Genomic DNA, 13,789 nt, shown 5'->3' with positions numbered 1-13,789 from the left:
AGGAGGAAGCTCCTTTACCGCCTCCTCCCACCAACCTTTCTCCTCCAACCTTCTCCACTGGTTAGCCATCTTTTTCCTCACTTTTTATAAGTCTGTTGTAAAATTCAGCTAACTTCTCTTACACGGTCGTCCGCAGATATATCAGAGGAGATGCAGTTGAAGGTACCCGGCCAGTCACTGACTGGCGCGGACAGGAAGGCCATGCGCGAGGCCATGGTTCGCGCGGTCCCACAAGCGCAGCGTGATAAGCTGCGGGGGATCAACGAAGGCTTCCTCGGCCCCATGCTGAACTGCAGTGCCGAGGTATACTTCTATCCCCTTATGTTTTTGCTCTCCAACACTTAGCCAACTTTTTATGTTTTTGACTGAGTTTCTTCCTTCTGTCCGCAGCTCTTCCTCCGTTTGAACGCCTTCCTAGATTGGAAGGACAAGGAGAATGAACGGTTGAAGAACGCTTGGATTGAAATCAGGAAAGCTGAGGACGCTGTAACTGGGACGGCCGCCGTCCAAAGGGTACACTTTGAGACCCAAATAACCGCGCTGTCCGACAAAGCGGCGCGGCAAACGGAGGACCTGGTCAAACTGGGCCAGGCACTCGAACAGGAGTCCTTGGCCAGGGAGGCCATGAGGGTTGAGAGGGACGAGGCCGTCCTGGAAAAGGAAAAATGGCGGTTGGGCTTCGAGGCGTCCGAGGCCCTGAAGAGCGAACTGAAGATGGCACAAGCCAACCTTAAGTCTGCGCTAGATGAAGCGGACGCGCTGAAGGCCGAGGTGGAAACCCTAAAGAAGTCCCTTGCGGACTATGAGGAGCAACTTAAAACTCCTCGGCCGATCAGCGTTGAAGAAGTCATCCGCATCGAGCAAAATGCAGAAGACAGGCTTAAGGCATACTTCTATGATGCCTTCAACTTGATGGTGGACGAAGGTGAAGCCGCCTACTACGAGGAACGCTTCAAAAAGCGGCTTCAGTACGTCTGCCTTAAAGAAGAGGCAAGGAAGGCCGGCATGCCTCCTCCAGAACTAGTAGTTACTTCCCCCGAGTCCGGAGAGGACGGGGATGAGGAGGAGGAGGAGGCGGACAAAAAGGCTGTCCCGGCCAAGGACGCCAAGATAGCGGAGGAGCCTGCCACAGATAACACGGCTAAGTAGAGCTCAGGTCCTCCAGCAGCCGTCTGCTCAGCTTTCCTTTTCTTTTCAGCTTACTGTGTACTTAGTTTTTTTTTTTTTTTTTTTTTTTTTTTTTTGAGGCCGCCTGTACAAGCGGTTATGTAAGCATTTCGGCCGCCTTTGTGCGGTCTTATTAATGAAAGCTTTGTCCGCCTTATGGCGGCTCTTACTTCTGTTTCATACTTGGCAATTTTTTTGCAAATTTTATGCTTTTTGCAAGTTTTCCGTACGTCTCAGTATTATGCCCTTTCGTACGTTCCTAGGGGTATGCCCCTTTATTCGGTGTTCGCCTAGTCCATTTTCTAAGTGGTTTGATTAACTTGGTAGTTTTTATGCCTTAAAAGGGCATGACGGCTAGCAGGTTAATCAAATCATAGTAATGATTGCCCTTGGGCTAGGTGAAGCACCGAATTAATTTAATCGGCCGTTCGGCTATCATTGTACGAGTGGTCCGTTGAATCTATCGCTCGGACGTACCCTGGAAATCCTGAGTATTATCTCAACTCAGAGATTCCTTGATTGGCCGGGCTAAATGCCTAGGTATGCCCTTGCCCTATTTATAAAGGACACTTGTTCTCTACACAAGTTCGAGATACCTTGCCTCAATCGTCCGCCTAGATTTGGGCGGACGCATTGATCTCTGAATTAAATCAGCTCTTTTTTTTTTTTTTTTGTGTGTGGCCGAGTTGCTATATTGGGAGCAACCTTGCTTCCTTTTTAACTCGGCCATTCAAAAAGAATGGTGGGCCGTGTTACTATATTGGAAGCAACCTTGCTTCCTTATTAACTCGGCCTTTAATCATAAAAACAACAAATAATTCAACAATGCCTGACTTCATTAATTTTTGTCAAAAGTACATTGTTGTGGCCGTACGGCTTTAATTACAAGGCTCGGTCAGTAGACCTAGCTGTATAAACAGCTTTTTGGCTAAGTATTTAAAGAAACTAAGCTCAAACATGATACTTCTTCAGGTTATCAGTGTTCCAAGTCCGTGGGATCTGTCGGCCATCAATTGCCTCAAGGCGATATGTGCCGTCTCGGACTTCTTCCCTGATTCTGTACGGTCCTTCCCAGTTTGGAGTCAACTTGCCGTCCTCATTGGCACGGCCAACAGCTTCCATTTTTCTCAACACTAGATCCCCCATCTTGAGCGGCCGCTTAGACACTCGGCGGTTATATGCCCTTGTCATCCTTAGGCGATAAATTTCATGCCTAAGCGCCGCATTGCCCCTAGCTTCCGGAAGGAAATCTAGGGCGGTCTTCATGGCCTCCCAATTGGCCGATTCATCATAAAGCATTACCCGCAAAGTGGGCTCATACATTTCAATTGGGAGTACGGCCTCAGCTCCATAGACCAAAAAGAATGGAGTCTCCCCTGTAGAACTCTTTGCTGTTGTCCGTATGGACCATAGCACATTGACCAGCTCGTCTGCCCATAGGCCGCCTGCTTTTTCAAGCTTGCGCTTGATCCCATTTGCAATCAACTTGTTATAGGCCTCAACTTGACCATTGGCTTGTGGTCGGCCGACCGAGGCAAAGCAATGGGTAATGCCTTGGTCGCCCAGCCATTCTTTGAGTTGACGTGTCTCAAATTGGGGTCCATTGTCGAACACCATTGACTGAGGCACCCCATACCGAGTGATAATGCTTTTCCAAATGAAGGCTGACACATCCGTCCATTTAATGCCCCGGACGGCCTCAGCTTCAACCCATTTGGTGAAGTAGTCTACTGCCACCAATACATACCGTCTCTGGCCGGATGCAGGAGTATACGGTCCCAAAATGTCCATGCCCCATTTGGCAAAGGGAAGTGGACTACTGATGGCTGATAGGCTATTTGCTGGACGATGAATAAGGGTTGAAAATCTCTGGCACTTGTCACATTTTTTCACCATTTTCATGGCGTCCGATTTTAGGCTCGGCCAGTAATATCCCAACCGTGTCGCCTTTTCAGCTAAGGCTCGGCCTCCAATATGCGAACCACAATGCCCCTGATGAAGGTCATCCAACACATCATGCCCTCTTTCGGGAGTTATACATTTAAGGTAAGGCTTCACAAAGGCTCTTTTGAATAGCTCTCCGTCCTTCATCTCAAACCAGGCCGCCTTTCTCTTCAATAGCCAACTCTCTTTCGGATCGTCCGGAAGTATTCCATCCCTTAAGTAGGAAATAATTCCGTCCATCCAGGTTGAACTTCTATCTATTATATGAACGGGCTCGGCATCAATGCTCCTTTTTTCCTTTACTTCCCAAAACACTGATCTTGGAGTATCACATGATGCCGAGGAAGCCAATTTGGAGAGGGCGTCCGCTTGATGATTCTCTGAACGGGGAACTTGCTTGAGGGAGAAAAGCTCTAGGCCTTCGGCCTCATTCTTAACTAGCTGCATGTACTTCATCATGGCCGGCTCCCTGGCCTCAAAGCCACCATTGACCTGATGGACTATCAGCCGGGAGTCCGAGCATACTTCAATTTTGGTTGCCCCGGCCGCTTTACACATCCTTAGGCCGGCCAACAATGCTTCGTACTCAGCTTCATTGTTTGACGCTTGGAACTGAAACCTCAGCGCGTACTCATACTTGTCTCCCTCAGGAGATTGACATATAATACCAGCGCCACACCCGGTCGCTGTTGCACTACCATCTACAAACACTTTCCAAACTTGGTCCCCGGCCGGCTGAAGATCAGGCCGTGTCATTTCAGCCAAAAAATCCGCAAAGGCTTGCCCCTTGATTGCCTTCCTTGGTTCAAACACAAGGTCAAAACCTCTGAGCTCTAAGGCCCACTTGAGCATGCGGCCACTTGCCTCCAAAGTTGAGAACGGCTTCTTCAAGGGTTGGTCCGTGTAGACCACGATTGAATGTGCTAAAAAGTATGGCCGCAGCTTCTTTGATGCCATGTACAAGGCCAGGCCAAATTTTTCAATTGGGGGGTACTTCAGCTCAGCATTGTGAAGTACGTGACTGATAAAATACACCGGGACCTGATGGCCGTCCCTTTCAGCAAGAAGGACGGCACTCAGAGAGTGTTCGGAGATGGCAAGATAGATATATAACTTTTCATTCTTGAGCGGACTGACGAGGCGAGGCAATGTATGCAAGTGATTTTTCAACTGTACGAATGCTTTCTCGGCCTCCTCTGTCCACTCGAACATGGCTTTCTTCTTTATGGTTTGAAAAAAGTAACGGCACTTATCCCCTGACCTTGACAAAAATCTTCCAAGGGCTGCTAAACAGCCGGTCAGTCTTTGAACTTCCTTGACTGTTCTTGGAGACTTCATGTCAAGGACGGCTTGAATTTTTTCAGGGTTGGCCTCAATTCCACGTTGGTCAATCAAAAATCCGAGAAACTTGCCGGACTCAACACCAAATACACATTTCTTTGGATTTAACATCATCTTGTGCCGCCTGAGTTCGTCAAACGTTTCTCGTAGATCCTTGAGATGGTCGGCCGGCTCTTTTGACTTGACAATCATGTCGTCAATATATGCCTCCATGTTCCGGCCGAGCTGGTCTCTGAAGACTGTATTAACAAGCCTCTGAAATGTAGCAGGGGCATTCTTGAGGCCGAATGGCATAACCTTGTAACAGTACAACCCCTGCTCGGTCACAAACGCTGTTTTCTCTTGATCTTCTTCCCACAAAGGAATTTGGTGGAATCCGGAGTATGCGTCCATGAAGCTCATAAGGGCGTGTCCGGCCGTAGAGTCAACCAAACGGTCGATCTTAGGCAAGGGGAAGCTATCCTTTGGACACGCCTTGTTCATGTCCGTGTAATCTACGCACATCCTCCAAGTCCCATTCGGCTTTTTCACAAGAACTACATTGGCTACCCAATCTGGGTAAAAGCATTGCCGAATGAAACCGGCGTCCAGCAGCCTTTTTACCTCTGCTTCGGCCGCCTGATTCCTCTCTTGCCCGTGATTTCTCTTCTTCTGGCGGACGGGCTTTATCAAAGGATTCACGGCCAACTTGTGCACGGCCAGGTCAGGACTTATTCCTGGCATTTCACCAACTTCAAATGCAAACACATCTTTGAATTTTCTTAACAGCCGCACTAACTCATCCCCAAGCAATTCCAAGGCTATAGTGCCGACACTAACCGTCCGTTCTGGGTGGTTGGAGTCAAGCACTATATCCTGGTGGCTGCCGGCCGGCTGGGGCCTCAACTCATCTGGCCGGCCGACAGTCATTAGTTGCTAGGCTTCCTCTGTCCTGGTCGCCTTACGCTTCTGGCCGACCTGGTATGCTGGGAGTGAGGTTCCTTCCTCCTTTACCTCGGACAACTTTGGGCCGCGTGCGGTTGGCTTCACGGCCAGCTGATTACATTCCTTGGCCATTTTCTGACTTCCTTGAATTGTTCCGATTTTTCCGTCTGACCTTTCAAACTTTAGCAACATCAAGTGGGGCACTATGACCGCCTTGGCTGCATTGAGAGTAGGGCGGCCAAGGATTACGTTGTACCCAGTCAATTCTTTTACCACAAGGAAACGGACGACCATGTCTCTTCCCTCCCCCTTCTGCCCGAAACGGATGGGAAGGTCAATCCGTCCGACTGGATGAATGATATTCCCCCCAAATCCTACTAAGGGGTGAGTTATATCTTGGAGGGCATCCTCTGGGAAGCTTAAATTCCTCAAGGCAGAGAGACTTATGATATCGGCCGAACTGCCCGTATCAATCAATATCCGTCCCACCTTCAAATTTGCTATTTTCATTACAAAGACCATGGGATCATTGTGCAAAGCTCTGACCTCACCACGGTCAGCCTCACTTATGATAACTTCAGGAAATGGCTCGGCTTTAACAACGTCCGTTTGCATCACATTTGACAGGTTTCGGGCGTCCTGCTTGATTCCTTTCATGGTAGGGCCGCCTGAAGCAAAGCCTCCTGATATGACGGCCACAAAACCTGAATCAGTGCTATTCCCATCATCTTCCTTGTCATTCTTCTTTTCGCTTTGTTGCTTTTTCTCGGACGTGTTGTCTGTCCGCTTGAAGGTGAATTTGGACTTGGTCACATAGGGTTTCAGCAGACCCTTGTCGGCCAACTTATCCAACAGTCTCTTCAAGTTAATACACTCATTCGTGTCATGACCCACATCCTTGTGGTAATGACAATACTTGTTTTTGTTTCTGTATTGGGCTGAGCCTCTCAAAGGCTGAGGCTTCTCAAACTCAAACTTTTCTTTTATCTCCATCAAAATAGAGTACCCATCCTTGTTGAACTCATGCTGAGGCTCGTATGTCTTGGTTTTCTTTGACTTGGGTTGCTGGTCATCAGCTACCCAGATTTCTTTTCTTTTGTTTCTTTCTTTCTTTCGGCCGGCCGAGTCTTGCCGAGAAGATTGTTTCTTCTCAGCCCCCTTGGCCGGCTGTTCTGATTTGGTGAGCGAACAAAAATCCGCGGCCTCAATATAGGCTTCGGCTTCCCGCAATACACCTGCGTATGACCGAATCTTTTTCCTTACCAAATCAAACTTAAAACCATTATGCCTTAATCCCCGGAGAAATTCTGAGTAAGCCATTTCGTCCGGAAGATTATGAATTTGGGCTTTTTCTTGGTTAAACCTTTGGACGTACGAGCGTAGTCCTTCATTCTTTTCTTGGACAATCGTAGCCAAGTTGAGACTTGTCTTTCTTGGTGGGATGTTGTATGAGAAGTTTCCCACAAACAACAAACTGAGGGTGGTAAAGCAATTGATGCATCCGGCTGGGAGGCTGTTAAACCAATCCTGAGCTACCCCTTTGAGAGTGGCCGGAAAGCATCTACACCATGTAGCATCATCTACACTTTGCAAGTACATCAGATTCCTGTACGAGGTAACATGCTCTTCTGGGTTGCCCGTACCATCATAGGCACCCACTAGTACACTCTTGACTTTTGCTGGTTGAGGAGATGCTAATATGTCTTGCGAAAACGGAGGCGGCTTATCTCCCAAATTCAACAAACGCATCTGCCAATCAATGGGCTGAGGCTGAACGGACGTTCCAGCCAGGTAGGGAGTCTGGCCGAACATCTGACCATACGGCCCATTTTGCCCAAATACTTGGGGAGTTGGTTGCATCCACCCATTGAGTACCTGAGGGGGCTGATATGGCAACGGCTGAATTGGTCGGGGAGTAATAGTATGACTCTTGCTAGAAGCAGCCGTGTTGGTGTATTGGGAGAAAGATTGGTTGGAGACTCCCTCCGGCATGGTTGGGGTAGAGGCCGTGTCAGAGTATGCGGCCCTCTCCCTTTGTTTGTGCCGAATGTAGTCCCTTGCATCCTTAAAACGCTGGGACGGTTCAGCCTCTACTCTTTTTGGCTGTCTGCCCTTCCCCCCAGCCGACTGTGTTTTCGCCAGCAGGTCAGAGAAATTGGTCCGAGGGACTCGGGGAGACCTTCCGTGCGGACGACGGAATGGGGTATTACCAGCATCGGTTGCATTGGTCTTGTTGTTGGCTTTCTTAGAGGTACTTCCTCCCCCTTTTTGCTGGACAGCCGCTAACTCCTTGCGAAGCTTAGTCAGCTCGGCCATTAAGGCAGCTGGGGAAGGTTGTTCGGCCTCTTCAAATGAGGCAGTCAAAGGATTGCTTGAGTGTATGGTAGTATGTATGTCCTCTACATATCCATCTTCGCCTGGACGAGGTCCAGAATTAGGTGTCTGACCATCTATTGCCATAACGGACGAGTATCCCCACAGACGGCGCCAAATGTTTCGGGGTTTTTTGTGATTCCCTCGGATACTGGTCACGCTCTGCTGGCAATGAGACTCGGACACCTGCAAAATAACGAATATTCCGGTGTACGGAATATTCGCCTCCGACGCTCAAGTTAGTGAACGGAAACGTAAAAGGCTAGAGAGAGAAAGTAGAGAGAAGTTGGAGCTTTTTAATGCTCTATATTTATGTTATGTCGCAAAAATCCCCCTCCCATCATAAATGATTGGGGTATTTATAGGGGTGAGAACATGTACCCCTCTAGGGTTTATACCCTAGAATTTCGTGATATGATTGGCTGCGCAATCAGAAGTCGCCACGTGTCGTAAAGGGCGCCGTTTTACGGCTTTCAAGGTTTTCTCGGGATTTGGGCCTGAGGTCATCAGGGCCCTTTTCTCTTTCTGATTCTTGTATTGGGGCATTTAGAGATGGCTGACATGTGTCACTATGACCAGTGGACACGTGTCACATTCTTATAGGGCCACGTGTCACCTGTTTATTGGGCCACGTGTCACTATGAGATTGGGCCACGTACCTGGGGTATTTTTACCCTAAACAAGGGTGCTTAACCGGCCCCAGCCCAGGAGGGGAGAAAGAAAGAGACCTTGAAGAAGTCGATCCAGGGTCTGTTAGAACTGCTTGTATTAGGGAGTCACTTTCACCAAATAAGAGCAGAACTAATAACGTAGTTGCAATGCGTGCCTCAAATTCAAAATGCAACCTACTATCTACAAGTCTTCAGAGATTAGCCCTCCCTTGTAGAAGAAAGAGGTCAATCATCATTTTTCCTTTTAAATGGTCAAAATTCATCACAAATTGAGTTTAAAGACAACAGGAATTGTTCAATTACTCTCCTGAATTATAACAAAGGATTGTTAATTATTTGTAATCATTTAGCAGTCCCTTCCTGTGGGCATTATACAGGCCACTAAAAATCAGGTATAATTGCTAGTATTTCCTTATGAACCTTAAATCAAGTATGATCCCTGGAAAAATTTGTTGTAATGAAGCTAGTACATTGTCTTAAACAGCAACCGTGGTTGAATATCATCATGGAATACATAATTGGATATATATCCCAGGGAGACCTGTTGCTAATATGTTGTTCAAGGTGTATGGTTACCATCATCACTCTGAAATAATTATGAAATATGGATTGTACAGGGTGATATTTCTTACAAATTTAAATAATACCTTAATTTTTAATGCATACTCAAAGACATCCATATTTCCTTTTTCCACAAGTCACACAGGCCAAAGGGACGGAAAAACCCAATTAGAGACCAACCACATAAAATCCATCCATAAATGATACTGACATCTACACATATTCCTTCCTTGATCAAACCCTCTAAAAAAGTTTTAGCACAAGAAAACACATCACCAAAAGTATCTATCTACTCATCTAGCATCATTGATTGAAAATAAACCAAATTTTTTGTTGAGCACATCAATCTTTCAATTATATGAACAATAAACACATAACAAAAAGAAGAAAGCAGATAAGTGAGATAATAAACAACTCCAACTTCATACGTTCACACACTATTACAACTTCAAATTGAGAACTACATCTTCTACTTAGATGTACTCATACTAAACTTCTCAAAATATTCTGTATAATGATCTTTCAAAGGTGCAAGTTTGTCATCTCTATATGTATTCCAAGAGGGGTGTAGTGTAGGCAAAGGGGTATCATCATCCATCCGCACAGCGTAGAAGTGGTTTCCTTTCAGCAACATGATGACCTTTTCTGCATTTGTTATAGAAGACAACGATGATGACGAGGTCAGCCATAAGGGTAAAAAGGTAAGGCATCCGAAAGTGCTCAAAACAACTACAATTCTATGATATAAAGTGGCAACGACAAACCTTAGAGCATCAATTTCCAAATGGTGTTTTTCATCAGTAAATTCCTCAAAATAATTCACTTTCTCACGCTGCTTGTTAAAATTGGGAAGACCAAGTACATTAGTGTACTGATCTGCATGTGTATTCATCTCATGTAGCAAATCACTTCTAACTTTTGCCCATTTGTCTTCACGGCCAAACACAAAAAATGAAATGGACCGAAACCCACAATGTCCATCCCCAGTAACGTTGTAAGATTCCCGAATGCAACTCGTAAGACATGCCGGAAAAACCACATCGTTATACCTGGAAAATGTGTCAATAGCAGCTTTGGTACTAGTCTCTGCCAACTCAAGTTGATCAAAATGAAGTTGTGAATCCGGGTTAACGCTGGTGGGAGATGAAAGGTTAACATTAAGATGTTTAAGCTTCTGAGGTAGAAGTGTGTCGGCAACATAAAAAAAATCTTCAAAATGATACATTAAATGCTCCATATCCGCTTTCTTCTCATGCAAACCAAAGAATTCCAAAGTCCCTCTTAACAAATCCTCACAGCCTAAATTAGTTTTTGTTCGAAAACATAAATATTTATGTTCAATTTCATGTAATTTGTTAATTTAGAAATTTTCACGTAATTTTAATCATAAATAAAGAAATGTTAATAGTGTATTTATCTTACATCTATTTTTTTTTCCTATAAATCTTAAGAAAATATATTTTGGTTCAATAATTGATATTTACCTAAATAAATTACTATCATACTTGACAATAATATATAATCACATTTAATATAATACTCTTATTTAAACCATATGTATATATATATATATGTATATATATATATATGTATATGTATATATATATGTATATATATATATGTATATATATGTATATATATGTATATGTATATATATATATATATGTATATATGTATATATATGTATATGTATATATATATGTATATATATATATGTATATATATGTATATATATGTATATGTATATATATATGTATATATATATATATATATATATATATATATATATATATATATATATATATATATATATATATACGTATGTATATATGTATATGTTTTATATTATATGTATATATATTTATTATATATATACATGTTATCATTTTATATTTAAGTATTTTTCCAGTTTTCAAAGTTTGATTTACTTTGTATTTGCACAATCTCCAAGGTGCATCTTGACCATGACTATTTTAGGATGTGTAAATGAAAATTATACTAGTAAAAAACTTGATAATTGGAGAGTTTACATTAAAGAGAATCTACCAAGATCTTATACGCTAATCTACCAATATTACTACATTATTAAGATAGTAAATTTTTTGGTGTTACTTCTATTTTAAATGATTTTTGTGGTTATCTTTTTACAACTAGGCTCTGTTCTTTTCATTTATATTTACTATGTATAGAACTACTATTATATCTATCTATCTATCTATTATTATACTGAAATAGAGAGTAAGCAAGCTACACCTAGATACGTGCCACTATGTGATTAAAATTTTCCACTTAAGTTTTTACCCATAAATGTATCAATTAAGTTATATCCTACTTATTTTAGTCAAGGTTATATTACATTTTAGTAAAAGATATTATTGATTGTATATTAAATGTAGGCCATCACTATATATGACTAAAAAAATATAATTAAGAATATTAGTCAACTAAAATTTTCTACGCTTAATTTTCCGCCCCTATATATATCAACAAAATCAAAAATTATATGTAATGAGATAATATAAATATATTTTATACTCACTCCGTCCCTTAATACAATGCCTCTTTTGAGCATTTATTCCTCACATAATGAAGAGAAAGAGGCATTGTATTAAGGGACGGAGGGAGTACTTTTTATAATTTACCAAATACTTAGGGTGAAATTTAATACGTCGAATATGTAAGTAATACTACTTTGATACAAGTCATAGTAAGTGAATCCTTTTTCATCTTATCAAAAAAAAAAATAAAAAAAAATAAAAAAATAAATAAAACGTGAATCTTTTGACATTTTTTGTTTCATTTTTTTTAATATAATGCCTCTAAGTAAATAATAGAAGTTGATAATTATCTAATGCATTAGTTCAAAATTAAGAAAAAAAATGATAAAAACATAAATAACATATTTATCATTTTAAAATCTCAATTCAATACTAAGAAATTTCAAAGAGAAAATACTTACTTTACCAAGAATTGGATCGGTATTTTCATTACACATGTAATTGAGAAATGAAATACTAGGTTGTACTAGAACGGGTATGTGATCGAGTACGAACACAAAACGGGTACGTAATACTATTGCTTAAAAAATAGAGGATACGAGTACGACTAATTAAGTATGGTATTATATATTCTGTAAAAAAATATTTCATAAAATCTTCAATAATATTTGATGAAATTTTCTTTATATGATGTTCATTTTAAGAGGACAAAAAAAATCATTCAAAAATTCATCAAATTTAAAGCAAAGTTTTAACCAAATTATTTTAATCCCAAATATAATTAAACTATGTATCAATGTACTTAGTAGTTAGTACCCATAAGGACACGGGTGTGTATTGCATGTTCGGTACGGGGTACGGGTACGATGAAATTAGAGGTACCCATGGAAAATGAAATACTACGGGTACGGGGTCATGTACAGACACAAAACAGGTATGTAATACAGTTGCTTGAAAAATAGAAGATACGAGTATAGCTAATTAAGTATAGTAAAATTTATTCTTTAAGAAAATTTTTCAAAAATAATACTTCCTCTGTTTCTTTTTAGTTGACACGTTTCTTTAGTCACGTTTGCCAATGCACAAATCAAAACGTAAATATCTTTAGTTACCAATAAGTAAAATTATAAAAAGTTGATATTTTGAAAATATATACCGTGACGAATCTAACAAGACCCCATATGAATATATTTTTCATTATATATAAATAACAAAACATGGTCAAAGGGAAGTGTGTGAATAGTGCTAAAGTCAAAACGTGTCAACTAATAAAAAAACGGAGGTAATACAACCTTTGGCCGATTTTTGTTTAATAATACAACTTTGGATTATTTTTTAATAATTTAACCTTTGGGGGGGGGGGGATCAATTTTAAACAAGACAAAAACTTGTAACCTTTAAAACCGGTTACCCATGGCACGTGTCATCAAGTAATTGGTCTAAATATTAAATTTTAATTTTTTTTATTTAAATGATTAATTTTAGATTTAAAAAGAAAAAAGAAAAAAACCCCTTTTAACCCCCGACAACCATCAGTCCACCACGACAGCCCGCCCTTCCCTGGCGAACAACCTCTACCCACCCCCCTGCGACGGTCGACCAACCTTTACGGCTGAGCTTCCTTCCCCCGACACACAAGCCTCACCATGACACGGACAACACGCCGATGTAGGGAGGTTGTTATCGGGGTCTGGTAATGGGAAAAGGGTGAGTTTAGTGGTGTTTTGGTGGGTTCTATGGTGGCTGCGTGGATTCGAGTGTTTTTTTTGTGGTTCGAAAAGAAAGGGGGTTAGGGTTTGGCCTGCTAGATGTGGCGACGGGGGAAAGGGAGGTCGACGGGGGGAAAGAGGAGGTTGGGGTTAGGGGGAAAGTGTAGGAGTTTATAGGTACTACGCAGCGGAAATAAACATGAATCATATTCATACAGTACCTAATCCAAGGATCTAATGCATAACACATAAAGAACAAATAATTGTACTTGTGAAGCGTGATTCCACATGCGATCGAGCAAGAACAAAGGGAGATAAAGAACCCCAAGCGTGATTCCTCTACTTGATCCACGGGCACAAGTTAAGACCTCCACTAATGCTAGTTAGTTGCAATTGAACCTTCAATTGACCTTCTATGGAGAAGAGCGACATACGAACCAAGAACCACCACGAACCACCACACGCGCCACCAAGGGGTGGCCGGCCGTGAGTCCAAAGGGGGGAGGAGTGAGAGCCGTGAATGTGAGAGAGGATTAGGGTTTTGGGATTGGTTGCCATGATGTCAAAATTCACAGTGTGTGAATTATGACTACTTACTCCA

This window comes from Chenopodium album, chromosome 22 (genome assembly GCF_948465745.1).
Source record: "Chenopodium album chromosome 22, dcCheAlbu1.1, whole genome shotgun sequence".
NCBI lineage: Eukaryota > Viridiplantae > Streptophyta > Magnoliopsida > Caryophyllales > Amaranthaceae > Chenopodium > Chenopodium album.
This window is presented reverse-complemented; position numbering follows the sequence as displayed.